Below are 12,909 nucleotides of genomic sequence, written 5' to 3'. Positions count from 1 at the left end.
TTCCTACAGTTGTGTCAAGTTGCCTGGATGTCCTTTGGGTGGTGGACCGTTCTTGATACACACGGGAAACTTTTGTGCGTGAAAAAACCCAACAGCGTTGCAGTTCTTGATACAAACCGGTGCGCCTGGTACCTACTACCATACCCAGTTCAAAGACACAAAAATATTTTGACTTGCCCATTCTCCCTCTGAATTGCAAACATACAAAACATTTATTCAGATTTACCCATCAGTAGCTCCGAGAACAACCCTTACAAAAAAATATTGCAGGCTGAGTGTTGTGTAACTGCAATTACTGCTTCTAAAATACAACAGTCGACAGCAATTTTGGAACTGCAATCTTTTTTTTTCCTACGGGAAGTATACCAAATAACATTTTTAATTTAATGTATGGACATTAATGGGTTCAAAATGGATTTTACAACAATATATGCATGATGTAATGGATTGAATTAAATATGCATGAATCATATATAGCCTCATCATCTCTTAGCTCCATATACATCTGTCCAACATCTCTATGGTTCAACACACCAGATATGGTCCTTTCATCATGTCAGGGCGTGACTACAATGACGGTCAGAACTGTGAACCAATCCGCGTTCAATTTACTGCACACTGTAACCAATCAACGATCCCGACCTTTTCGGAAGTTGCATGCGCAGATAATCATACGAGCGCTCACAAACCAACGGGAGAAGCGAAGGCCGGTTTATTTCAGTATTATTATTACCTAGCTAGTCATTCATAAAAATATACAGATTTTATATAATTTCTACATGGATATGGCGGAGAAGGTAACGAAAACTGCAGGTAAACTCATCGGGTAACGTTATGTAGCTAGCTACTATACAATGCTGAAATCATGTATCAGGTGTTTCATCAGACCGGTGTGGCTAGTTAGCTTGCATACTTGTTTAAATTATTTTATTTAACCTTTATTTAACGAGGTTAAGTCGGTTAAGAACCAATTCTTATTTTACAATGACGGCCTAACCCCCGGACAAACCCTCCTCTATCCCGGACGACGCTGGGCCAAGTGTGCGCCGCCCTATGCGACTCCCAATCATGGCCGGTTGTGATACAGCCCGGGAATCGAATCAGGGTCTGTAGTGACGCCTCTAGCACTGAGATGCAGAGCCTTAGACCGCTGCGCCACCGGGAACCCACCGGTAGCACAACCCGTGTCTTGACTGTCTAGCTAGCTAAAACAAGCTAGTTAAACACCGTACGCGTTTGTTTGAGTGCCCTTTTCACTTCTGTTATACCTGTCTGTACCTAGCTGAGGTCCTCAACTCCACAATATGTAAATACAGTCCATTCGGAAGCTATTCAGACGCCTTGACTTTTCCCACATGTTGTTACGTTACAGCCTTATTCTAAAGTTGATTAAAATATATCCCCCCTTATCAATATATACACAATATCGCATAATAACAAAGCGAAAACAGGGTTTTAGAAGTTTAAGTACATCTCTGGAGAGACCAGAATATAGCTGTGCAGGGCTGCTCCCCATCCAACAGAACATGAGAGGATCTGCAGGGAAGAATGGGAGGAACTCCCCAAATACAGGTGTGTCAAGCTTGTAGCTGCATACCCAATGAGACTTGAGGCTGTAATCGCTACCAAAAGGTGCTTCAACAAAGTACTGAGTAAAGGGTCTGAATACTTATGTAAATCTGATATTTCAGTTTTTAAAATATTTTAATAAATGTGCAAACATTTCTAAAAAAAAAAAAACAGTTTTTTTCCCTTGTCAATATGGGTTACTGTGATGTCATTATGGGGTACTGTGATGTCATTATGGGGTACTGTGATGTCATTATGGGGTACTGTGATGTCATTATGGGGTATTGTGAATAGGGCTGTAACGTAACAAAATGTGGAAAAGGTCCAGGGGTCTGAATACTTTGCCAATGCACTTTGAGTGGGTGAAACAGGCTGCGTAGTGGGATGTCAAATATGGGATTTAGCGTCGTGACTGATAATTGATCATGTCAAGTGCTAGGTTTAGAGGAAATGACAGGCATGCATGATCAAGTATTACAGTGCTTTCACTTTTTTTTCCAGATGGACTGTATGTGTCTGACAAAGAGGGAAATGACCAGGATGGCGACGAACAGAACAGAAGCCCTTCAAGACCGCATTGAGGGTAAGAGGAATCAGCGTTGTCTCTTTTGCCTTGAATTATTTACACCATTCAACAGAATTGATATGTCTACGATCCCTTGAATAAAATCACAGTTAAGTGCCGTAACAACAGCTATGTGATTTCACAGGCGTTGACATTTGCTGGAAAAGAACCATTCCCAACCATCTATGTGGACTCTCAGAAGGAAGGAGAGGTACACCGTTACAACAAGCAATCCCCCCCCCCCCAAAATAATAATAATAATAATCATAAACAAAACACAAACCCAGCAAAATGTGAAAATGTTTTCCTTTGATTTCCCTTACTGATTTGGTTTCTCCTATTCATCCAGCGTTGGGCAGTGATCTCCAAGACACAGAGGAAAAATGTGAAGAAGTTATTTGCTCGAGAGCAGATGAAGAGCGACTCCAAAGACAAAAAGGAGGTACGTTGGGGAGGCGGAAATAGGGAAGTGTGGCACCCTATAATGCGCTACTTCTGGTCAAAAGTAGTGCACTAGGTAGGGAATAGGGTGCACTATGTAAGGAATAGGATGCACCATTATAATTATACACACTATTGTCTTCAGCCATAAACTGTATACTCACAGGTAAGCAGTAGTGTATGTAAGTGGCAATTCATGTAATTTATTTTCAACTTTGATTTGAAGGCAGAGGATTCTGAGAGACGAGAGAAGAATCTGGACGGAGCTAAGAAAGTCACCATTGAGAATGACTCCAGCCTTCCAGAGCCCAAAACGGTCAGATCCACTATATTCTCTTTAGTCAGCATCCTGTCAGAAACTCCTCATCTTTGGAAATAAAGAGTATAATGTTTGTCTTCCGTTATGTTTAAATATTGAAATTGAATCAACACTTTCCCAAAAGGTTAAAATCTATCAGCTGGAGCCTCTCCGGGGCAGAGGGTGAAGGTGTTTGGTTGGGTGCACCGAATGAGAAAACAAGGTGAGGATTGTAGAACGACAAAGTCCACTATGAAGGAAGATAGTGGTAGTTTTAGCACTAGCTTAGCGCAAAGACTGGAAGTCTCTGGGTACAGCTAGCTACCCACCAAAAATGTGTTCCGTGACCCAGAAAACAGAACTGAAACATTTCTGCGACACTGTGTACATAATGTTATGAACATGAATACTGTGTGATTTTATAACTTGTAAAAGTTAGATTAAAGATTATGATATTTAGCATCGAAATCACAGCGCATCTTGGGTAATCTCCATAGCAACCTTGCTTACTTTTGTTACACACTGGTCAAAACCAGTTGTTAGTTCGGTGTTCGTCTCAAGCAACACATGTTACCTTCACTGGGGAGTTTTAACAGTTTATTTTTTACATTTTAATTAATTAAGTAACATTTGTTTTACATTCTTTAAGAGTTTTATACAGTGGTTTTCTCAGTTAATATAACACATTCTGGCAGCTGCATTTCAGTGGAGGCTCCTCAGAGGAGGAAGGGGAGGACTTATCATTTTGTTAAAAAAAACACATTACATTACATTACATTTAAGTCATTTAGCAGACGCTCTTATCCAGAGCGACTTACAAATGACTATACTAAAAATGATCCTTTTATACTAAATATTTTCACACCACCAAATATTGGATTAAAACACACTGTTTTTCAATTTAATTTCACAGTAGTCTCATCAGCACTTTGTAGGGTAGCACCATGGTGTAGCCGGAGGACAGCTAGCTTCCTCTGTGTACATTGACTTCAATACAAAACCTAGGAGGTTCATGGTTCTCACTTCCTTCCATAGACTTACACAGTAACTATGACAACTTCCGGGGACCACCTCCAACCTATCGGAGCTCTTGCAGCATTAACTGACATGTTGTCCACCCAATCAAAGGATCAGAGAATGAATGTAGTACTGAAAGCATAAGCTACAGCTAGCACTGCAGTGCATAAAATGTGGTGAGTAGTTATTTTTTTTCCCTACCCCTTTTTATTGAGTAATATCCAATTTGTAGTTAGTCTGGTTCCAACTCGGAAGAGGCGAAGGTTGAGAGCCATGGGTTCTCCGAAACACGACCCTGCCAAGCCGCACTGCTTCTTGACACACTGCTTGCTTAACCCGGAAGCCAACCGCACCAATGTGTTGGAGGAAACACCATACAACTGGTGTCTGGAAGTCAACGTGCAGGCGCCCGGCCCGCCACAAGGAGTCGCTAGAACCAATGGGACAGAAATATCCCGGCCGGCCAAACCCTGGGCCAATTGTTCGCTGCCTCATGGGTCTCCCGGTTGCGGCCGGCTGCAACACAGCCCGGGATCGAACCCAGGTCTGTAGTGATGCCTCTAGCACTGCGATGCAGTGTCTTAGACCGCTGGGCCACTCGGGAGGTCACGTGGAATTTGACTCGTGGCGGTAATACGGTCACAGCAACAGCTCTAACGTTGACACGATCAGTCCAATCAAAGCCACCGTAGATCTAATGTGAATTTACATAATTTTATCTGTGTCCAATGACCTTTGAGCCTTCTTGGATGGGCACTTCTAATGTAACTATGGCAGCACCCAAGGGGCGTGATTTTTTTTTTTTTTTAGCTCTCCCCATAGATTTTGCGGTGACGTAGTGTCCCCTTGAGTGACAGAACACTGAGCCAATCACGGCTCAACTAGAGAACATTACAACCTCCTACGCTCCGTATGTTTCCCTGGCTTCCCCACCACCACAGAAAGCACTGAGTTAGGATGAAACACCTGCATTTTTAAGCTCAAGAAATGAACCTTGTTTGTATGCGGCTTTTTTAACTGAAATATAAAATGTTTTACATTGTTTGCAAACTGATATGTGACACGTATTCATGTCGAAATAACATGCAAATGTTACATTTTTATATATATATTTTTAGCTAAACACAGAGATGCAAACCAGTTACCTTTTTGGTGAAATTCGCCGTTTGAATCAAAATAGTTAAAGTACTTGATTTGTTTTTGGGGGTTCTAATATCCGCGTTTGGGTCACTAATGACCGTAGCGAACCAGTGATACATGTTTGAAGCAATTGTGTCTGCAGCCTGTGCTCAGCCAGTCATTCACCTAACAGAATGCAGCACGCGACCGAAGAGACAACCAACTTGCTAGTTACAGCATCAGCGCGACTGAAGAGACAACCAACTTGCTAGTTACAGCATCAGCGGCGACTGAAGAGACAACCAACTTGCTAGTTACAGCATCAGCGGTGCGACTGAAGAGACAACCAACTGAGTTACAGCATCAGCGCGCGACTGAAGAGACAACCAACTTGCTAGTTACAGCATCAGCGCGCGACTGAAGAGACAACCAACTTGCTAGTTACAGCATCAGCACGCGACTGAAGAGACAACCAACTTGCTTTACAGCATCAGCTTTTTTTACTGAAGAGACAACCAACTTGCTAGTTACAGCATCAGCGCGTTCTGGAAGTCAGCGGAGAGTGGAAAGGCAGTTTTGATTTTGTGATGAAGCATACTTCATGAGCTGTAACCGAAAAACTGGCATTTGGAAAGTTTGAGTTGAGGAGTAAGCGTGGTGGAACAAGAATTGTTAGCAATGTTATCTTGCTACAGTAGCTGGATCTAGTTATATAGAGCCTATAGGAGCCTATATGCCACATGCTGTAATGGAGCCTAAATGCTACATGCTGTAATGGAGCCTAAATGCTACATGCTGTAATGGAGCTAAATGCTACATGCTGTAATGGAGCCTAAATGCTACATGCTGTAATGGAGCCTAAATGCTACATGCTGTAATGGAGCCTAAATGCTACATGCTGTAATGGAGCCTAAATGCTACATGCTGTAATGGAGCCTAAATGCTACATGTGTAATGGAGCCTAAATGCTACATGCTGTAATGGAGCCTAAATGCTACATGCTGTAATGGAGCCTAAATGCTACATGCTGTAATGGAGCCTAAATGCTACATGCTGTAATGGAGCCTAAATGCTACATGCTGTAATGGAGCCTAAATGCTACATGCTGTAATGGAGCCAAATGCCACATGCTGTAATGGAGCCTAAATGCTACATGCTGTAATGGAGCCTAAATGCACATGCTTTTGGAGCCTGAAATGCTTCATGAGCTGTAATGGAGCCTAAACTGGCATGCTGTAATGGAGCCTAAATGCTACATGCTGTAATGGAGCCTAAATGCTACATGTTGGAGCCTAAATGCTACATGCTGTAATGGAGCCTAAATGCTACATGCTGTAATGGAGCCTAAATGCTACATGCTGTAATGGAGCCTAAATGCCACATGCTGTAATGGAGCCTAAATGCTACATGCTGTAATGGAGCCTAAATGCTACATGCTGTAATGGAGCCTAAATGCTACATGCTGTAATGGAGCCTAAATGCTACATGCTGTAATGGAGCCTAAATCAAGTCTAGGCCTATTATTTTGCTCGATCTTGTGGCGGCAACTCTAAAACGAAGCAGAGTGAGGGTAGGAACCTGGGTCAAAAAAAGCATGGGCTTGGGCTCTGTTTCAAAATATCACCTTTAAATGGTTGGGAAAAATATTATTGGTATTTTTCTTATATTGTGACTATAAAATGTGTGTTGACCGTGATCTGGGTAGCCTACTTACTGTAAGTGTGTCTCGTTGGTTGTTCTGTTCAACTCATACCTGTCGTTTTATCATATTTTAATTAACGTGCCACTTTTCATATTCATAACATTCTGTATGTAATGATTCAACTTTGAAGTTTTGTTTCCTGGGTCACGGATAGCCTTTTCTGAAGCCTTTTTTTGGTGGCTGACCCTGACGTCTAACCAACACAATCTAGGGTTCCTATTTCCTTTGTATGATGCACTACAGACCATTTTATATTTTAGGCCATTTTATTTTTTATTTAGTTATTTTTGTAATCTCTTTTAGGGGGTATCAGCTTAAATAGTGCAGATTGTAGCTTCCATCAATCTAATTGTTTGCATCACTTCCAATTCCCCATATATATATTTTTTTGAGTTCTTTGCATGAATGACTGAGAGAGGCTCATAGCGTGTTTGCTATTCTCTTGCTAGGAAAGAACCTGCTGTTCATCGTGCTGAGAGATGGAACTGGTTTCTTGCAGTGTGTTCTCAACGATAAATTGGTATTACATTTTTTAAATTGCTCTCTTTTTGTTCTCTTTTAAAACACTTGTTACCAAAACTCTTTTAAAACTTAAAAGAATTACGCAAAATTAATGATATAATGTTTTTCTATGGTCCCACTTTTTAATTTGTAATATCCTTTTGGCCCCTTGTCACCGTTATAGTGTCAGTGCAAATGCCTTGGTGCTGTCCACTGAAAGCACAGTGGCTCTGTATGGGACAGTGCAAGAAGTACCTAAAGGAAAACAGGTAAACATTCCTCAAATTTAATATCCATTATTGTTTCAAGTTTAGCATACACATATATATGGTCAAAGTTTCCCAGACCCAGATTAAGCCTAATCTTTGACATGTTCAATGAAAAGTCTCCAATCGCTTTTTGTTGTTGTTGTCCATGACTAGGCTTAAACTGTGTCCCGGGTCCCAATTAGTATTACATTTGAATGAATTATAATAACGGTATTATGACTGGCCTGTCTTCTCTTCTCCTCCTCCACAAGGCCCTGGAGGTCATGAGCTGACCTGTGACTTCTGGGAGCTGATGGGTCTGGCGCCGCCTGAGGAGCTGACAACCTGCTGAATGAGGAGTCTGATGTGGACGTTCAGCTCAACAACAGACACATGATGATCCGCGGGGAGAACGTGTCCAAGATCCTCCGGGTCCGTTCCACTGTCACACAGTGCTTCAGGGATCACTTCTTCAACCGCGGATACCATGAGGTACAGTCAAACTAGTACCCATCCACACAGACACAACAGGATGGATATTCTATTTAACATGTGGGTACAATCTTTCCATGTTTCTGATCTCTTTTTTATAGTATAAATATATACTGTAATGTCCATCACCTGCTGTCGTAGGGTTCCTATTGCTATTGTTGATGTTAAAGATTTATGTCTGAATTGTGAATAATTCTATGTTGTCATCCTTGTGCATGTTTACACATCTTTGTGACTTATTTAAAACGTCTTAAGGATCTCTACAGATCGGTGTCCCACCCTCGGGTTGAGCTAACGTGCGCTAATGTGATTAGCATGACGTTGTAAGTAACAAGAACATTTCCCAGGATGTAGACATATCTGATATGGGCAAAAAGCTTGAAATCTTGTTACATTTGGGACTGCACTGTCCAATTTACAGTAGCTATTACAGTGAAAACATACCATGATATTGTTTGAGAAGATTATCACAATTATCTACTTGAACATGTATAAATTGACCAATTAGGCAGACTTGATACAACATGTTGAACAGAAATACAATGGTTCATTGGATCAGTCTAAAACTTTGAACATACTGCTGCCATCTAGTGGCCAAAACCTAAATTGAGCCTTGTGTCCTAAGTCAGATAATGGCCTTTCTTGCATTTGAAAGATGATGGTACAAAAAATTACAAAAAGAAAAAACATGTATATGTTTTTTTTCTTTATATTGTCTTTTACCAGATCCAATGTGTTATATTCTCCTACATTAATTTCACATTCCCACAAACTTCAAAGTGTTTCCTTTCAAATGGTACCAAGAATATGCATATCCTTGCTTCAGGTCCTGAGCTACAGGAAGTTACATTTGGGAATGTCATTTTAGGCGGGAAAAAAAAAAGGTTCCGATCCTTAAGAGGTTTTTATATCTATATATATTTATATATTAAGAGGTTTAAATCCTTTTGCTCTTTGGGGAGGATGGGTCATCCACAAAATGTACACTACCGTTCAAAAGTTTGGAGTCACTTATACATTTCCTTGTTTTTGAAAGAAAAGCATGTTTTTTTTGTCCATTTAAAATGGCATCAAATTGATCATAAATACAGTGTAGACATTGTTACTGTTGTAAATGACTGTAGCTGGAAACAGCAGAGTTTTTATGGAATATCTACAGACGTACAGAGGCCCATTATCAGCAACCATCACTCCTGTGTTCCAATGGCACGTTGTCTTAGCTAGTCCAAGTTTATCATTTTAAAAGGCTAACTGATCATTAGAAAAAGCCTTTTGCAATTATGTTAGCACAACTGAAAACTGTTGTGCTGATTAAAGAAGCAATAAAACTGGCCGCCTTTAGACTAGTTGAGTATCTGAGCATCAGCATTTCTGGGTTTGATTACAGGCTCAAAATGTCCAGAAACTCATCAGTCTATTCTTGTTCTGAGAAATGTAGGCTATTCCATGAGAGAAATTGCCAAGAAACTGAAGATCTCGTACAACGCTGTGTACCACTCCCTTCACAGAACAGCGCAAACCGGCTCTAACCAGAATAGAAAGAGGAGTGGGAGGCCCCGGTGCACAACTGAGCAAGAGGACAAGTACATTAGTGTCTAGTTTGAGAAACAGATGCCTCAAGTGCTCAACTGGCAGCTTCATTAAATAGTACCCACAAAACACCACTCAACGTAAACACTGAAGAGGCAATCCGGGATGCTGGCCTTCTAGGCAGAGTTCTCTGTCCAGTCTCAACGAACAGTGAAGAGAGACTCTGGGATGCTGGCCTTCTAGGCAGAGTTCCTCTGTCCAGTCACAACGTCAACAGTGAAGAGGAGACTCTGGGATGCTGGCCTTCTAGGCAGAGTTCCTCTGTCCAGTCACAACGTCATCAGTGAAGAGGAGACTCCGGGATGCTGGCCTTCTAGGCAGAGTTCCTCTGTCCAGTCACAACGTCATCAGTGAAGAGGTGACTCCGGCTGGCCTCTAGGCAGAGTTCCTCTGTCCAGTCACAACGTCAACAGTGAAGAGGCGACTCCAGGATGCTGGCCTTCCAGAAGAAAGGTCTTTGTTTCTGGCCAATGGAACACAGGAGTGATGGTTGCTGATAATGAGCCTGTGTAGATATTTCATTTGAAAAAATCATCAGTTTCCAGCTACAATAGTCATTTACAACATTAATAATGTCTACACTGCATTTCAGATCATTTTGATGTTATTTTAATGGACCAAAAAATGCTTTTCTTAAAAAATATATTAAAAAAGACATTTCTAGGTGACCCCAAACTTTTTAAATGGTAGTGTGTATGTATAGAATGATCTCTTTGTAAAGCCATTTTAAAGCTATGTTTGTTTGTGTTTGTTTTCCCACAGATCACCCCACCCACCCTGGTGCAGACCCAGGTGGAGGGAGGTTCCACCCTGTTCAACCTGAACTACTTTGGGGAGGAGGCGTTCCTGACCCAGTCCTCTCAGCTCTACCTGGAGACTTGTATCCCTGCTCTGGGAGACACCTTCTGTATCGCTCAGTCCTACCGCGCAGAGCAGTCCCGCACCCGCAGGCACCTGTCCGAGTGAGTGGATGGGAGGAATTCATTAAGGCACCCAATGTGCACTATAGCATGGAGGGAAAAAACCTGAACTTGTACAATAAGAAACATTCACTTTTTTTTGTTTTTCGATTTTCGATGCAAAGCATTTAAAAAAAATGCTTTGCACAATATTATTTTATATATGATATATATTATTACAACATAATATATAATAATAATAATATATTATTATATAATAATATCATAATATATATTTTATCCACAGTATTTTTTTTTCCTTTTAGGTATTCTGATGATAAATACCTTTTAGTCTACAGTATATTCTCAGGAAATCCTCGAGTTCTGTTTGTTTACCATAGTACGACCCTATGTTCCTCCCTCCCTGTAGGTACACTCACATAGAGGCAGAGTGCCCCTTCATGACCTATGAGGACCTACTGAGCAGGCTGGAGGATCTGGTGTGTGATGTGGGTGGACAGAGTCCTGAAGTCGCCTGCTGCTTCTCTACTCTACCAAGTCAACCCTGTACGTCTGATGTTTTATAAGGAGCTCCTCTCCTCTCCTCTCCTCTCCTCTCCTCTCCTCTCCTCTCCTCCTCTCCCTCTCCTCTCCTCTCCTCTCCTCTCCCTCTCCTCCCTCTCTCCTCTCCCTCTCCTCCCCTCCGTGGTCTTGATCACTGAGATAGATGTATTCTTAAAGATTTAATCTCATAAAAATGTTTTTTTTTTTTTTCTATTTGAGATTCAAACTTCCTTTTGACCTCATTCAAAACGCCTCCCCTCAAATCCTTAGTGCGGTGGTGAAAATCTGAACCCGATTTTTATGTGGTCTGTCCTTTACCTCTGTTGTCGACCCCAGGACTTCAAGCCCCCCAAGAGGCCCTTCAAGAGGATGAACTTCTCTGAGGCCATCATCTGGTTGAAGGAGCATGACATCAAAAGGATGATGGGACCTACTATGAGTTCGAGAGGTACATTTTGACTATGAATAAATGACATTTGACAAATGGTTTAAGGTCGGCATGAACAACAGTCAATTATAATCACTCTATCTAATCACTATCTCACTCCAGAATTAATCTTTGGCGAGCATGAACCCGTGGTTGTGTTTTTTTAGGACATTTAGTGCTGGTTTCCTGGGCACAGATTGTGTCTAGTCCTGATTACTGCTACTTTTAATATGGTTCTTTGTCTAGCACTAGATTTAATCTGTGTTGAGGAAACTGGCACAGATACGCAAAATGGCCGCTAACTGTTTACCCACTCATCAATGTATTGTTCAGTGGACCCTCTCTTCGTCCAGCTCCTGTTATTATTGTGACGTTATAAAACCACTCTCCCTCCTTGGTTTCAGGACATCCCAGAGGCCCCAGAGAGGCTGATGACTGATGCCATCGGTGAGACCATCCTGCTGTGCCGCTTCCCGGCTGAGATCAAGTCCTTCTACATGCAGCGCTGTCCTGAGGACCGACGCCTCACCGAGTCGGTGAGTCCCAGAGCTTACCTCACCCAAACCATGACCCAGACCTGGAAAACAAACAGCATCTTCATCTACCTTACATCAGAGCTTACCTCACCCAAACCATGACCCAGACCTGGAAAACAAACAGCATCTTCATCTACCTTACATCAGAGCTTACCTCACCCAAACCATCACCCAGACCTGGAAAACAAACAGCATCTTCATCTACCTTACATCAGAGCTTACCTCACCCAAACCATCACCCAGACCTGGAAAACAAACAGCATCTTCATCTACCTTACATCAGAGCTTACGACCCAGACCTGGAAAACGAAACAGCATCTTCATCTACCTACATCAGAGGTCACCTCAAAACCATGACCCAGACCTGGAAAACAAACAGCATCTTCATCTACCTTTTACATCAGAGCTCACTCACCCAAACCATGACCCAGACCCTGAAAACAAACAGCATCTTCATCTACCTTACATCAGAGCTCACCTCACCCAAACCATGACCCAGACCTGGAAAACAAACAGCATCTTCATCTACCTTTACATCAGCATCTCAAACAGCTCATCCCAGACCTGGAAAAAACAAACAGCATCTTCATCTACCTTACATCAGAGCTCACCTCACCCAAACCATGACCCAGACCTGGAAAACAAACAGCATCTTCATCTACCTTACATCAGAGCTCACCTCACCCAAACCAGCTTTCATCTACCTTACACTGTTGACCCAGACCTGGAAAACAAACAGCATCTTCATCTACCTTACATCAGAGCTTACCTCACCCAAACCATGACCCAGACCTGGAAAACAAACAGCATCTTCATCTACCTTACATCAGAGCTTACCTCACCCAAACCATCACCCAGACCTGGAAAACAAACAGCATCTTCATCTACCTTACATCAGAGCTTACCTCACCCAAACCATGACCCAGACCTGGAAAACAAAC

General features: G+C 41.9%; 1 pseudogene; it reads left to right on the top strand.

Moving 5' to 3' along the window:
- The first annotated feature begins 665 nt into the window (after window positions 1-665).
- LOC123999441 overlaps window positions 666-12,909 on the top strand; it is a 22,001-nt pseudogene continuing 9,757 nt past the window's right edge.

The sequence above is a fragment of the Oncorhynchus gorbuscha genome, linkage group LG16 (assembly GCF_021184085.1).
Source record: "Oncorhynchus gorbuscha isolate QuinsamMale2020 ecotype Even-year linkage group LG16, OgorEven_v1.0, whole genome shotgun sequence".
Classification (NCBI taxonomy): Eukaryota; Metazoa; Chordata; class Actinopteri; order Salmoniformes; family Salmonidae; genus Oncorhynchus; species Oncorhynchus gorbuscha.
The sequence above is the reverse complement of the archived record's forward strand: the minus strand, read 5'-3'. Positions and strand labels throughout refer to the sequence as shown.